Here is a 16196-nt window from a genome sequence, read left to right on the forward strand (position 1 = left end):
CACTACTCCTATTCTAGAGTATCCTGCTTCCTCTCGCTCCTTCGACACTATAGCCATTGATCTCTTGCAATTGCCCCGTAGCATTTAAGGCTCGGTGTACGTTCTTGTATGCGTTCATCACTTTAGCCGTTTTGTGATATTGGCTCCCTTGCGTAATAAATCTGCTCCAGTTGTTACCTATGCTCTAGTTTCCCATGTTTTATGTCCTCACACTACTCCTTCAGTGTTGCTTAGCGACAATGGGATTGAGTTTAAGAAAGAGGTCATTGCCAACATTTGCAAACAATACATCACCCAGACTTTTGTAACTGCTTATCATCCCTCCTCTAACGGTCTGGTAGAGCGGACGAATAGGAAAATACTTGACATCCTTAGGCACGTTACTAGTGATCTGCAGGAAACTTGGAAGACTGGCTACCCCATGTCAGTGCCTGCATTAATAGCACTATCCATGTAGTAACGGGAAAGACACCTCATTATGTCATTTATGGTACTGAGAAGAGGCTCTCGTACGATCTCTACAATTCTGAAGATTACAGTCACCTTCAGTGTCATACACTCCATACCATTTAGGATTCTGTCAAAAGGAAACCAGGATTCTAGATCAAACGTGATAAAGAAATAACATAGTAAGGCTACATTTGTTTGCATCCAAATGGGTGATCACATATTTAAAAATTGCCTGAGCGCCAGTCTAAGCTAAACAAAAAATTTACTGGTTCTTTTCTGGTGACACAGACGCTTCATCCCAATACGTTCATGGGTTTTTTATCCATTTCAGGGACTTGGTGAGGTTCTGCATTCTGATCGGGTTAAGAAGATACTACTCATACCTGCATTTACCCGGCCTCCCCCAGGGCCCAATATTCCCTTTGTGTCACCCCTTGTTCACCACTCTTATTGTATACTATTGTATACTTGAGACTATTGTATACATGTGTGTTGCTGTGCAACTTTTTGTCATTGTATCATTAATAAGATTGTAAATTATGTAAATAACTATGTGCAGCGTCGGTTATGCTTGGCATAACCGAGGGGGATATGATCTGTGTTTTTCAAGAGCTTTTTTTTTGTAATTGTCAGCCAAATGTATGCTTATTGTATATTTCCCATCATCCTATGTATCATCTTATTGTGTTTGTATCATGTCCGGTCGTTCTGTGTTGTGACAGAATTTTGATTTAATAATGTTTTTACAAGTTTCTGAAATTTCATTTATCCAGCATTATAACCAGGGCTCCTATGGATTATAATTAGAGACCCCTCAGGCCAAAGATTCGGACACCAGAGGCGGAAATTAGAAAAGAAAAAGGCCCGGCTGATCGCCACGACCACAGCTTTGGGTCCAGGTTCCCCCCATCTACCTCCCCGTGCTCTATAGATAACCCACTCCCTCTGGGGTAAGTTTGGGCCAAATCGGTAACATGACGATTTTTTTTTTTTTTTTTTTTTTTTTGGCAAATCCGTGGGTCATTTGAGTTTTTGTGGGTCATTTTGGTCACTTGCCCCGATTGAGTCACCACCTCAGCAACAGGTTGAGGGCTCCCAGGTCTCCTGTGGATTGCTTTTGGAATCCGCTCAGGCCAAAGGTAAGGGCACTAGAGGCGGAAATGAAGAAAAAAATAATTTTGGCTGGTCGCCACGACCACATTATTAGGCCTAGGTTCATCCCATCTACCTTGCCATGCTCTGTGGATAACTCTCTCCCTCGGGTGTAAGTTTTGGCCAAATTGGTGACGTGACAATTTTTTGCCAAATCCGTGGGTTCCCTTTTATTTTTTTGGCCAAATCCCTTCGAGTTTTTTGGGGGTTCCTCCCATCTACCTCGCCGTGTAACCGTCACTAACCATCACCAACCATGCACGTGATTCACACACATGCAACATGGTACTCGTTTTTGGCAAGACTCCTTATTTGGCAGACCTCACCACTTTCCCAATCTCAAAACACTTGACTCAGAGCAAACAGGACGCCCCCGCAGCATCACCACACGAGATGCTTAATGTCACCAGAAAGACCCATTGAACCCTTTCTCATACCTACCCCAATTACATTACCGTAACTTGATATATATACACCATATCTAGCCACGCCCATCAACCATACAACTAACCCCTATATAACGGAACTAACACCCATAACTATAATTGATGAGTAACACATCTCACATACGGTGACCCACAAAACCTACCCCTCGCCCTTTATTAGGAACGGCTGTGCTGTCAGAGATAGGGCTGGGCAGGATCCGAGTTCTTAAGTATTCGCGGATCCGAGTACTTGTCCAGGCGAATCCGCGGGATTCGGATCCGGATCCGAGTACTTCCTTCAGCACGGAGAACTGGCAGCGCGAGTCCACGGATTCGTTTGGGAGCGGGATCCGACTGACATCCTCTGTCGGATCCCAGTCGCGCGGTATTCGCCTGGCATTGGTAATCGCCACAGCTACATCTACTCGAGTCCACACCAACTAGGCGAATCCCACTCAAGAGGAAAACCAAGGAATCTCTATCTGACTGCTGAATTATCTCTGACTGCTGAAGTATTTTGTCCACTATAATACGTCAGTTATGCACACAGATTTATATTTGTTACATATTTACTGCTGTACAAAAAAGTTTGCATTAGTTATATTACGGTTCAGTGATACTCTACCGAAAAAAGATTGTACACGGTGCACGTTGCAAAACATATTTACTAAATATGTTTTGTAACGTGCACCGCCATGGTGCAAGAAAGTAACTTCTTAGAATTCTAAGTAAATTTGCGGACAACATAACTCCAATCTCATACTGCAGCTGCTACTGAAGTCACGTGGAGTGCGCGGCACTATTTATACCCTCTGCTGTGACGTCACAGCGCATCAGCCAATCAGTCTCCGAAGAATTTGAGATGCCGATGGCAATACTGAAATTGTATGCCATGTATCGCTAGCCGAAAATAATAGTTTATTTTGTATTGTAATTTCATTTGCAACATATGACTTTGTAACTAATTAATGATAATATCAAGTATGGTATAAATGTAATGCTTCGTATAGATAGTGGTCATAACGAATTTTGGCTCCACAGGGAAAATAGATCCTTGAGTAATCGTTTGTACTCGTCTCAGCGGATCCGAGTACCAACATCTGGTACTCGGGTCCCTCCTGCCTTGTCGGATCCGGTGGATTCGGGTCCAGTACTCGGATCCCGCCCAGCCCTAGTCAGAGATACAGCAGAGGAAAGAAGATGCAACTATTGTCGCCACCCTGAAGCATTACCTCCAGCATTGCCCCGCAACTGCTTTTCTGAGGAGAGGGGCCCCGACAACATCTGAGGGTCTTGTGCGCCGCCTAAGTCAATACGAACTGCGTCGGTTGGTGGAGTGTCAGCCCCCCCTATAAATATTTCACATTTATAATATTACGGATATGCACTGTTAGCTAGGAAGGGTGAATTCACCGGGATGTGCATACATATATCCCATAAGCATGCACATCTAAGGAATAAATGAGTGTGGTGTGTGGCCAAAGCCACATACACTCACATTGAATCACCCTACAAACGGGCTCACCTTCAAAGCCCGTGGGAATCTTATTCCCAAATTACTTAGAATAGAATATGTCAGAGACAGGATTGCCGAGGTCAAGGCCCAGCACTAGGAGTGCCTAGGTCACGTACCTGACAGGACTGTCTAGGTCCCTTACTTCTCAGTGTACATAATCTTCGTACCTAAGAATAAATCCAAGAAGGTCACACCGAAGTTTTACATCACCCACTAAATCACCATTTCGTGTAACAAAACACATTTGTTTTGTTAAAGCCGTACTGTATAGGTGACTCTTGTTGGTGTAAGTTTGGGACAAATCGGTGACTTGACGATTTTTGGCCAAATCATGGGTTCCTTTGATTTTTTTTTTTTTTTTTTTTTTTTTTTTTTTTTTTTTTTTTTTTTTTTTTTTTTTTTTTTTTTTTTTTTTTTTTTTTTTTTAAGTCAAATTAGTCACTTGCCCCGATTGGGTCACCACCTCAGCCAGAGGTTGAGCGCCACCAGGACTCCTGTGGATTGAATTTGGAGACCGCTCAGGCCAAAGATATGGGCGCCAGAGGCGGAAATGTGAAAAATTAGAAGAAAAAAAAAAATAGTCTCAACTTTGGCTGTTGACAGCCCATGTACCTCAAATTAGGTCATAATTACCATAACGACCTATGAGGCATTACCACAGTTCCCACTCAATTCATCACTCACATCCATAAACTGTGAAGTGTAGTAATACGTCATAAGTCGTTATGGTAATTATGACCTCACTTGAGGTATTTGAACTGTCAACAGCACATTGTATTATTAGGAATATTAATAAGAAATACTTATATAAACAAATGCAAACATAATGGTATTTCCTTTATGACTACATACGAACAGCATACACAATATTATGATTAACTAAAAACGTAATCAAGACACGTATTACATAGATATAATCACCAATTCTTTGACTGTGATTTAGGAAGATATGAACAGCTCTGGAGGATTAACTGTTTACATGTGTGGAATTAGGTGCAGTAGGTGAAAAAAAACTGTGATTAAAGATATATCTTTGTACATGTTTGACGCAGCCCGAAGGGATTTCTCCCCGTCTTTCTCCTTTCCTGCATGAGGGGACGGAGGGGGGGGGGGGGTCGCCGAATTTATGAAGCGGCCTTGCTGTGGATGTGCTGTGTCTTGCGACACTGCTTCTGACCCAGGGCAGTGGACAGGATACAGGGATGACCCGTCATCCAGGAGGTGCCAAGATAGGAGGGAGGGAGGAGGGTGGAGGGGAGTGGAATATATGGGAAACGAAATGGGTGGGAGTGATTTTCTATGCCTTTTCTTTTTGGCTACCACCCTTGTAAGGGGGAAAAAGCCTTTGGTATATGTATGTATGTATGTATATGTTTGGTGTTTGAAATATGAAAAGATAATAACATTTTCTCCCGTTTGGACGCTTCTATTTAAATTTTTTGTAAATACAGTAGTTATCCCAAACCTAAGCGTATTACTACACGGAAGAAGTCTTGTAGAGGATATATACCAATCTTGGAAGAAGAAATGCAAGCAGTGATATTTTTCAAGCAAATAAAGGTAGCTAGTAGCTAGGCGTAGGTCTATAGAGGACTTCCTTAGTGCTTTGGACCACAGTATCAGATTGGAGTGAATATTTTCAATCTCTAATTGTGTATTTGTACCGTTTGATGTATGTTTAATATAAAAAGTAATTTAATAAAGAAAATGTACACCGAAGTAGGCAATCGATCACAATTATGCTTACTACATAAGTTGGATTTTAGATAAAGTAAATACATGTGTATCAATCAGAAACAACAATAAGAGTATATAAGGCATAATGCATGGTAATAACATGATAAATAACTACACAGGGTCCCCCAAAAGAAACGCCCAGTGTATCTCCCGGTGTACCTGGTAAATCGGACACGATGACCGTGAGCAGAGCGTCACCCAAAACACTCAGATTTCTCTTTGATTTTAATGAATAACCTCTAGTAAATACATTCACACATGATTTCTTTACGATAAAACACCATTAATTAACGTTTCCTCTGTGTTTTGGGTCCCAATTCGTGAATTTCTCTTTGATTTCAATAAATAATATGTGGTAAACATCGACATATCTTTTCTTAGCGATAGAACACCATTAACGTTACCTCGGTGTTTTGGGTGTTTCGATCGACCCTACGGAAACAGCATATTCCAACTGTATGTGGACCAGTGAGTTATATAAGTGGTTGACAATAGTTAGGCTTTTGAAGTCAAAAGATCGCACTCTGATCCCAGAATCCCATTTGCTTTCTGAGACAGAAATGCAAGGCTTAGACGTTTGTCTTTATTGATGATTATGCCCAAATTCTTTTCATTCTTCACCTTGGTTGATGTTTTTCCAAATAACTTATAGCCGTGTCTATTATCTTGTCTTAAACGTCATTAGCCTTTTGAGACCATTAGTTTGTTTAAATCTCCACATCCAGTTGATTTGAGCAATTTTTTGTTCTGTACAACTTAGTAACATCAGGGAATTTGGAGACAGATTGATATCCACAATCAATGTCATTGATATATACAATGAATAAAATTGGCCCCGAAACATAACTCCTTGCCCACCAGAGTTTAAGTACCAGCTCGCAGTATAACGATGCTGGCTTTTTTTCAGCCCTGGACGAGGGTTCGAACTCGGATCGATGAAATAGCTGTCGAAAGTGATACCACTGCACCGTCGAACTGGTATGTATAGAAAACGTAATGCAGATTCAAATGCAATATGCGGTACACGGCGACACGTAAAGTACAACAATAAAGTTCTGAAGTGCAGTGCATGAAATTGAAATTGTATGAGGTAAAATGAATGATGCAACAGAAATTACGGAAAATAAAGTCGTATAAGAATGGTGTACATCAATTAATCAGCCATTTTGAGTCCACTGCTGAGCTAAAGCCTCTTTTATCACCTCTGCCACATCACTCCTGCAAACTTCTCTTCCTCATCTCTCCACCTTGTCTGGTCTCCCTCTTTCACGCTTCCCATCTCACGGCGTCCAGCCAGTAACATATTTGTTCCATTGTCCATCATTTTTTCACGTTAACAAACCTGCCCAATTCCACTTCCTTTCTTTTACCTCCACCACAATATATTTCACTCCATTCTGCTTTTCCACCCAACTTGTTCTCTATCTATGGATCACCGTTATACCCTGCATTGATCTTTCAAATCTCCTCTGTGCATTTGTTTGGCATAACTCATCACCGTCAATTTCCAAGATTTCTTGATTTTAGCTGCTACTATAAACTGATGGCAAACTCTGCGTCTCAGACATTAGGGAAAGAGCCTTTTATAATGTAAACAAAACTATGAGAAGTATTGCAAGAGATACGGGAGTACAAAGTTCAGTCTGATAATTCCTAACGGATTCTCGTAGCCTGAAGTTCGCAGATGCTGCATCACACTAACGAATACTTGACAACATCACTTATCTGGGAGTTAGACTTCACCCTGAACATGATCTCATTCGATCGAGACCCACCTCACTCCAGGGTATATCTCTTACATGAATGGAATAGTCTAGCGTCTGATACATTGAAATGTATTCCTTGTTCTATGGTATTGGGCGCTCCAGCATGCGCTTTAAGTAACGCAACCAACAACAATCTCACAAAGTAAATTAACATAGTTGCAGTCAAGGTTATCAAAAGTACAGTGTAGTCACTGTTGATGGCAGAGCACCGTATACTGCCTAGATAGATAGGGGAGCTATTACAAGGTGCAGTGCAGATACAGTATTTGTTTGGACCCTGTGCTGAAACCTACTGAAGATGCAGTGCACAGACACTGTTTCAGTGCCGATATATAGGTACCTAGAGGCAGAATAGCAGGAAGAAGGGAAGCCCTATTGGTCCAGAAAACAAGCGTGATTCTTACGAAAAGGCTGTCACAAGAGGCAGTCCTAGTGCGGAGGAGGCAATAGGACGCACAGTGGCGAGAGAAGCTATTCACTCACATGACAGGAAGGGCGAGGAGGCGTCTCGCGTGGCGGTCTTAGTGCTGAGCGGGGCGCGGGTCAACTGTCGAACGGTTCAACCCTTCTTTCGCTGGCACTCTTGCTTGCGCGCACCTGTACTACCTGGCCGACCCGGGCACCTGTATGGGAGCACCTGCACAGGTGCTTCGTACTCTAGTGAACTCTCCCACCCACCCACCCCTTCCCTTCTCATGGAATTTGCACCTCCAATAACGAGTATTGGGTTTTCATGGGCATCTGTGTGTGTGTTTGTGTGGGTGTATGGGTGGGTAAATAAATGTGAAAGGGGTGTTGGTGTATGCGCATGTACTTGTGTGTGTGTGTGCGTGTGTGTGTGTGTATGTATGTGTGCGCGCGTGCTTGTGCGTGCGTGTTTAGTGTGTGCGTATTTGTACGTACGTGTTTGTGCGTGGATGACTTGTGCGTGCGTGTGTGCGCGTGTGTTGTGCGTGTGTGCGCGTGTGTTGTGCGTATGTGCGCGTGTGTTGTGCGTGTGTGCGCGTGTGTTGTGCGTGTGTGCGCGTGTGTTGTGCGTGTGTGCGCGTGTGTTGTGCGTGTGTGCGTGTGTGTTGTGCGTGTGTGCGCGTTGTGCGTGCGTGTGCGTTGTGGATGCGTGTGTGTTTGTGCATGCGTGTTTGTGCGTGCGCATGTCTGTGTGTACGTGTGTTTGTGCGTATGTGTTTGTGCTTGCGTGTGTTTGTACGACCGTGTTTTTGTGCGTGCGAGCGTGTTTGTTTGTGCGTGTTTGTTTGTGCGTGTGTTTGTGCGAGCGTTTGTGTGTATTCACCACGGTCTTTGAATCACGTGTTGGACTCGTGATCGACAGCTATTTCCCTCTCGGAAGAGAGCTCAGAGCTCGTATGACCGATCTATGAGTAATGCTGTGACCTTACACGCACACACACACCCAACTCCCCGCTCACGAGAGTTGGATTAACGACTCGAAGCGCAGCGATATTGAAATTATTTCTGCCATGGGCAGGATTCGAACCCGGACCGACGTAGTGACAGTCGGAGACTTTACCAACCGCGCCACCGAGTGTGCAGATGATATTGTGCCTTCTTAGATTTACAAAAGGCATTTGACAAAGTACTACACAAAATGCTACTAAGAAAAATTGAAACAATAGGTGGAATACAAGGAAAGTTATTGGAATGGATAAAAGATTTCTTGAACAAGAGAAAAATGAGGGTGGTAATCAGAGACAAGAACTCAAATTGGGATGAAATGAAAAGTGGAGTCCCACAATGCTCTGCATTGGCTCTGATAATGTTTGCCATATATATAAATGACATGGATGAAGGTGCGGAATGTTATTTGAACTTCTTTGCAGATGATGCAAAACTACTAAAGAGAATAAGTACAGAGGAAGATTGCAAATCATTACAAGAAGACCTGGGCAAAATCTGGAAATGGAGTCAGAAGAGTGAAGTAAATTTCAATATCAAGAAATATAGTATAATGGAATTTGGAAAAAGCAAAAACAGAATATCGGGATAATACAAAATTGGTACAATGGAAATTAAAAGTCAACTCAGAAAGGGACCTAGGAGTAATTATCACCAATGACATGGCACCAGACAAACATATCAACAAATTAGTCAGAGAAACTTTCAATTTATTAAGATCAATGAAAGTGGCCTTTGACTACATGGATGAAGAAATGGTAAAGAAAATATTAGTTACATTGATAAGACCAAAATTGGAGTAAGCTGCAACACTATGGACACCTAGTACTAAAAAGAATGTAAAGAAATTAGAAAGAATTCAAAGAGCAATGACAAAGATGGCACCAACACTCTCCAAATTGACATATGAACAAAGATTGGACAAACTTGAACTATCAACCCTGGAGCAAAAAAGAGAAAGAGGAGACCTGCTAACCATATACAGAATTATGAAAGGGATGGAAGTCCTTGATAGAGATGACTTACTAAAGTGGGATAGAAGAAAAAAAAAAAGACATGAAAAGAAACTTAAAAAGGATAGTTACAGAAGAGATCTGAAAAAGAATAGCTTCCCACACAGAGTGACAGATAGCTGGAACAAACTGAATGAGGAAACAGTGAGTGCAAAAACTATACAAGAATTCAAGATCAAACTGGATGCTGAAAGATACAAAAGCAGGTCACTACGAGCATAGCTCTCTTCCCGTAAAATACAACTAGGTAAAATATACTGCATACATATACATACACACATGCTCAGAGAGAGAGAGCCAGGTATAATAATTGAAAAGTAAAACAGGATTCCACAAGTGTTGGTCCTTCCTTAATATACTACAATTAGGTACACACACACTCATTGTAGTGTTCCCTTCTCTTTGCAAATCAAACCCTATTGGCAGTTCCTTATGGAAGGGATGGGGAACCAAGAGTGAGGAAGGGTGACAACCCGCTGTTGGGTGTTTAGTATTCTTTAGGCAGCAGAAGCACCAAAATTTGGAGAGGGTCCCCCATAAAGGAAAAAATTGCCTCCATGAGATTCCAAAAGTGAAAACTCCTCAGTTAATCAATATCTGCTCCCCTGTACCTTTTCCATCTCATCCACTCCCCCTACCTGCTAATTTTTGGGTTCCCTCCATACTAGGAAAACTGTCCCCTCAGGTGTGGTGCCTTTGGGCTTTTTCTGAGGGCAGAGCTGTCTCCTTTGAGTGGAAAGCTCAAGGATTCTAGACCAAAGGCTGCAGTAAGTGCAGTCAATGCAGCAAAAAGATGCCAAAACCAAGCTCCTCTTTGCATGGCAAATTGAGAGAATAGCAATCCATCCCCCCCCAAGTCGCATCTGTGGTCCTGTTATAAAAAAGTACATCTCCACACTGTCCATCACCTGAGGTGAACAAGAAGTTCAATGTATGGAGTACAAGGATAACACCAGCATGTCTCTTCAACAGAGACATCTGTATCCTGCTGTGGAATGTTAATGGATTCTGCAGCAAGAGTACACATCTCCTTGCCCTAACACATACGTGGGACATTGACATCTTTCTCTTCCATGAAACCATGATCCAGGATAAAGTTCAATTTCCAGGATGCAGACATTTCCTTCTGCTCTGGATCGAGTCTGTCAAGGGACACATAGTTTTCGTCAAGGTCAGCATCCCCTGTAGTAACATTATATCATACTATAATGGTATTTGACACAGCCCGAAGGGATTTCTCCCCGTCCTCTCATTTTATGCAATGGGGGGACGGAGAGGGGGGGGGGTCGCCGATTTAATGAAGCGGCCTTGCTGTGGATGTGCTGTGTCTTGCGACACTGCTTCTGACCCAGGGCAGTGGACAAGGTGCAGGGATGACCCGTCATTCAGGAGGTGCTAAGATAAGAGGGAGGGTGGAGGGGTGTGGAGTGTATTCAGGGATGGAATGGGTGGGAATGATTTTATGCCTTTTTCTTTTTGGCTACCCCCCTTGTAAGGGGGAAAAAGCCTTGGTATATGTATGTATGTTGTGATGGCCCACCATCCTCCATGTATATAAAATGTCTGTATCTGTATGTCAATCTTTAATTGTAAGATAATTATGTATGTACTGTAAATTGCTTGTATACGTTGTGATGGCCCACCATCCTCCATGTATCTAAAAATATCTGTATCTGTGTTATCCTGTACTTGTTAGGTAATTACGTATGTACGGTAAAAACTGCTTGTATACTTTATGGGATCTACTCTCTCTAGGCCGACGGACGTGAACTAGTTCTGTCCGGCTCATCCTTCGCCTTCCTCCCGTCCTCGCCAACTGTATATATAATGCATCTGCCGGCCCCAGGGGCGCACTTTTCGTTGGCTGAGCGACGCGTAACTTTATCTCTCCCATATTGCTTTTGCTCTAGTACCGTGGCGTCACCACGTAATCTATATTCTCATGACTTGGTTTTCGGTGGAGGAATTAATTGTCAATTGATTAATTTTGTTGTTGTAAAGTTCTTATATTTGTTTTGTTGGCTTTTTGTTATACATTAAATTAGTTTTCTTTGTTAACTTCCGTTTGGATTTGCCTTACCCACATCAAGGCCACTAAGTACGAACCCCTCCTAGACATATTTCCTTATATCCTTGCGGAAGGCATAACATATAATGGGGACCCGTCGGAATCCTCTTACCCGAACAAAAACTAAGAAGGTGTGAGATATACGAGCGAAACGTACATAAGTTACACTTGCATTCCCACAACCATCGAAATTGTCCATCTGTCCGGTAAACTTGCAACTCAGTACCCCAGTACAGTAATTCAGTTAATCGTAAATACGCCATTGCACATGACCACGTTAAACTCTTGCAGCTGTAAATTTCGTAAGAGTACTGAAGTAGGATCCGTTTAGGATACGTGTGGGAACGTTAATTCTATCCTACTTACGGCATGTAGTTTTGGTTAATGTATTCTGTCCCAAAGATTTATAATATTCGTGGGAGTCGAGTATTATAATTCTACTTGTATCTCTTGTCCAGTATACCACGTAAGCGAACCAAGCGTTCTACCTTGCTGAGTAGCAACTGTTAGCGAGTAAAAATTTCGCGATGTCAGAACTGAATATCGAAAACTTTGTTGAGAACCCCTCGGTGGAAGAACTGATAATTCAGAACCCAAATAAAGAATGTCTGAAAGAAATAGCAACAAGATGGGAATTAACTTATCCAGCGAACATTAGTAGAACTGAATTAGTTCAACTAATATTGAGTCACATAGATCAGTTAAAGAAAACGGAAGACGAAGACGGAGAATTTGAACGCTTAGAACAAATAGTTGCAGCCAAATTAGACATTAGCCCTACGAAAGAGATTCAATTAGACCCTCTAGAGTATCAGATACTTGAAAGGAAGATGAAGCATGAACTGCAAATTAAGGAACTCGAAGTGCATCGTGAAAGAGAGCAAAGACAGCATGAAAAAGAACAAAAACAGTTTCAAAGACAACACGAACTCGAAATAAAACAACTTGAACTATCAACCCCAAGTCAACAAGTGGTTTCAAATTCAAGTAAGTTAGATCTTTTGCAGTACACCAAACTTATTCCCTCTTTCTCAGACGAGAATCCAACCTATTTTTTTGAGAATTTGAAGAAGTAAACATTTTGCAATTCCCCAAGCAGATTGGATATGGTTAATTAAACCAAAGTTGTCCACAAAAGCGTTACAAGTATGTAACAATCTGGAAAATAACACTGATTACGAAACGGTCAAACAGACAATTCTTTCCGCTTATGAAATTTCCACCGAAGGTTATCGACAAGCATTTCGAAATTCAAACAAACTTAGCCATCAGACATATATGGAATTCGCGTCAAACTACGAGCGTTAAGAAAGTGGATTAAATCGGCATCAGCCGATAATCTTGAGAAAGTAGTGAACTTGATCGCGTTAGAGGAATTCGTGCGTAAAATTCCTCACTACTTGAAAATTCACATTGTTGACAAGGAGGAATTTGACCTTATGAAAGCAGCCAAATTGACTGATACCCTCTCATTGATTCACAAAAATGTTGGAAAGGACAGTAACCGCCAACAACCTCATGTAAAACCAACTAGTGGTAGTAAAGATGGGAAAATTGATAGCCCTAGTTTCCCTGTTTGTTTCTTCTGTAAGAAACCAGGACATGTAATTGCAAATTGCCCAGACCCAAAATGTAAAGTAGCTCAAAAGAATATAAAATCTGTAGCTTCCTTTAACCATTCTACTGCCAATTCTGTAGATCCTTTTCAGCCCTTCCGTTCAACGGGAACAGTATCACTTGGTTCAGACCACGTAGAACACAACCTCCGAATAGTACGGGACACAGGAGCAGCACAGTCCCTGCTACTTGAGTCAGCACTGCCGGGAGTCCAACGTAATTATACAGGAGAACGTGTATACTTGCAGGACTTCCACAATCCCTTCTCAGTACCTCTGGCAAAGGTGCACCTGAACTGTGGACTCATCAAGGATACTGTCTCCGTAGGAGTAAGTGAAACGGCAACCCTACCTGTTCCTGAAGCAGATTTTATACTAGGTAACGATCTAGCAGGAGAACTAGTCCATCCTCCTTTAATTGTTTCTACTTCTCCCCTACCATATAACCCAACTTCTACCATAGAGCAAACCCAACCCAACCTATTTCCAACCTGTGCTATCACACGATCCCAAGCGCCAGCTAACCAACCAACTCTTACCTCTCCAACCACCCCAACCACCCCGCTTACTCTACCCTCCGAGCTGAGCATCAAAGAGGCTCAACAGAACGACCCTTCATTAGTTCCCTTGTTTAATAGAGCTATTCCCAAGGAGGATATCCTACATACTCCTTCCTTTTATTTGCACGAAGGAATACTTATGAGATTGTATAAACCTCGTCACCTTTCTGATGATACCTGAGCAGAATATCACCAAATTGTTCTACCTGTTAACTTGAGGACTCAGGTAATAGAGATTGCTCATGCTGGACACTCAGGACACTTAGGTATTAAGAAAACTTATTTACGACTCTTGTCAGAATTCTTTTGGCCTGGCATGAAAGCAGAGGTAAGTAGATTCGTTAAATGTTGCCACACTTGCCAAATAGTAGGCAAGTCAAACGAGTCTATTCCTCCGTATCCCCTTCAACCCATTAAAGTACCTAGTGAACCCTTTCAGAAACTAGTGATTGACATAGTAGGCCCGTTGCCTAAAACCAAGAAGGGTAACCAGTACATTTTAACAGTTCTTTGTCCCACTACCAGGTACCCTGAAGCTTTTCCTTTAAAGAATATTTCTGCCAAGAGTGTAATTAAGTGTTTAACTCGCATGTTTACTTCCTTTGATATTCCTCTGGAAATACAGTCAGAGGTTCTAATTTCACTAGCAAACTCTTTACCCAAGTCCTCAAGGAATTAAATGTTAAACAGTCTCTGTCTACAGCGTACCACCCCGCCAGTCAGGGAGTTCTAGAACGATGTCATCAAATGTTAAAGAATATGCTACGTAAATTCTGTTACGAGGAAGACCGTGACTGGGATGAGGGATTGCCTTTCCTCCTCTTTACGCTCCGTGAAACACCATCCGAAGCTCTGGGTGTTTCTCCCTTTGAATTGTTATATGGAAGGAAGGTAAGGGGACCCCTCAAGGTAATCAAGGACCATATCATATCTTCTTCTACCTCACCTTTACAGTCTGTTAACCAGTATATTGTTTCCCTTAAGGATAACCTAGCCAGAATTCATTCCTTTGCCTTGAAGAACCTTGAACATGCACAAAGTAAAATGAAGGTTAATTTTGATCAGAAATCTCGTAAGAGAGAATTCAAGGAGGGAGATATGGTTCTTGCATACATTCCTATCTCTGGACAGCCTCTTCAAGCTAAATACCATGGTCCTTATAAAATTCAGAAAAAGATGTCAGAATATAATTACGTACTAGAAACCCCTGACAGACGTAAAACTACTCAACTTGTTCATGTTAACTTGCTTAAGCCATACCTTGCCAAAATACCACTAGACAGTTCAGTCAAACCATTGCTTTCGCTAAATCATGGTCCCAGTAAAATACCTATGTCAACCGACCGTCCACGAGTCCACGAACCGACGTTGCCACATTTCGATCCTCCCACAGTCGGCAACAACAGCGACATCTTGAACAACCTACTTTCGTACCTTAACCACTTGAATCCTGATCAAGCTAAGGAAATTTCTGAAATTATTTCTAGTCACAGATCCTTGTTCAGAGATAATCCTGGCCGTTGTAACCTGACGTCCCATGAGATTCAACTGTATCCAGGAACTACTAGCCACCAGCACCCGTACCGACTGCATCCCCAGAAGCTGATAACGAAGAAAGAGGTCGACTATCTAGTGCAGCACGGTTTGGCAGTTCCCAGTAATTCCCCATGGGCCGCTCCGTGCGTTCTGGTCCCTAAAGAAAACGGACAAACTCGACTGTGCACGACTACCGCCAAGTGAATGCAGTTACCATCCCTGACGTCCCCTTCGTTCTCCAGACGGACGCAAGTGATCAAGCCGTCGGAGCTGTTCTACTCCAAGAACATGATGGGATATTGCATCCTGTCGCGTACCACTCGGCTCAACTAGATAAACACCAAAGGCAGTATTCGACCACCGAGAAGGAGCTACTGTCTATCATCTCTGCCCTGCGGAAGTTCGAATGCTACGTAACACCCAGCTCGACTCCCTTACGGATATTCACGGACCACAATCCGTTAATATTCCTTGAACGGAACAAGAACAATAATAGGAGGCTAATACCTTGGTCCTTGTTCCTCCAACAATACCTCCTCGATATAAAATTTATCAAGGGTTCTGAAAACCTCCTTGCTGATGCCCTTAGCCGTCCTGATTAGAACTCCCAACTCGTCTGTTCTCCTGAGTTGATGAGTTCTAGGGGGTGTGTGTGATGGCCCACCATCCTCCATGTATATAAAATGTCTGTATCTGTATGTCAATCTTTAATTGTAAGATAATTATGTATGTACTGTAAATTGCTTGTATACGTTGTGATGGCCCACCATCCTCCATGTATCTAAAAATATCTGTATCTGTGTTATCCTGTATTTGTTAGGTAATTACGTATGTACGGTAAAAACTGCTTGTATACTTTATGGGATCTACTCTCTCTAGGCCGACGGACGTGAACTAGTTCTGTCCGGCTCATCCTTCGCCTTCCTCCCGTCCTCGCCAACTGT

The sequence above is a fragment of the Oratosquilla oratoria genome, chromosome 11 (genome assembly GCF_046742065.1).
Source record: "Oratosquilla oratoria isolate Oo_2021 chromosome 11, ASM4674206v1, whole genome shotgun sequence".
Classification (NCBI taxonomy): Eukaryota; Metazoa; Arthropoda; class Malacostraca; order Stomatopoda; family Squillidae; genus Oratosquilla; species Oratosquilla oratoria.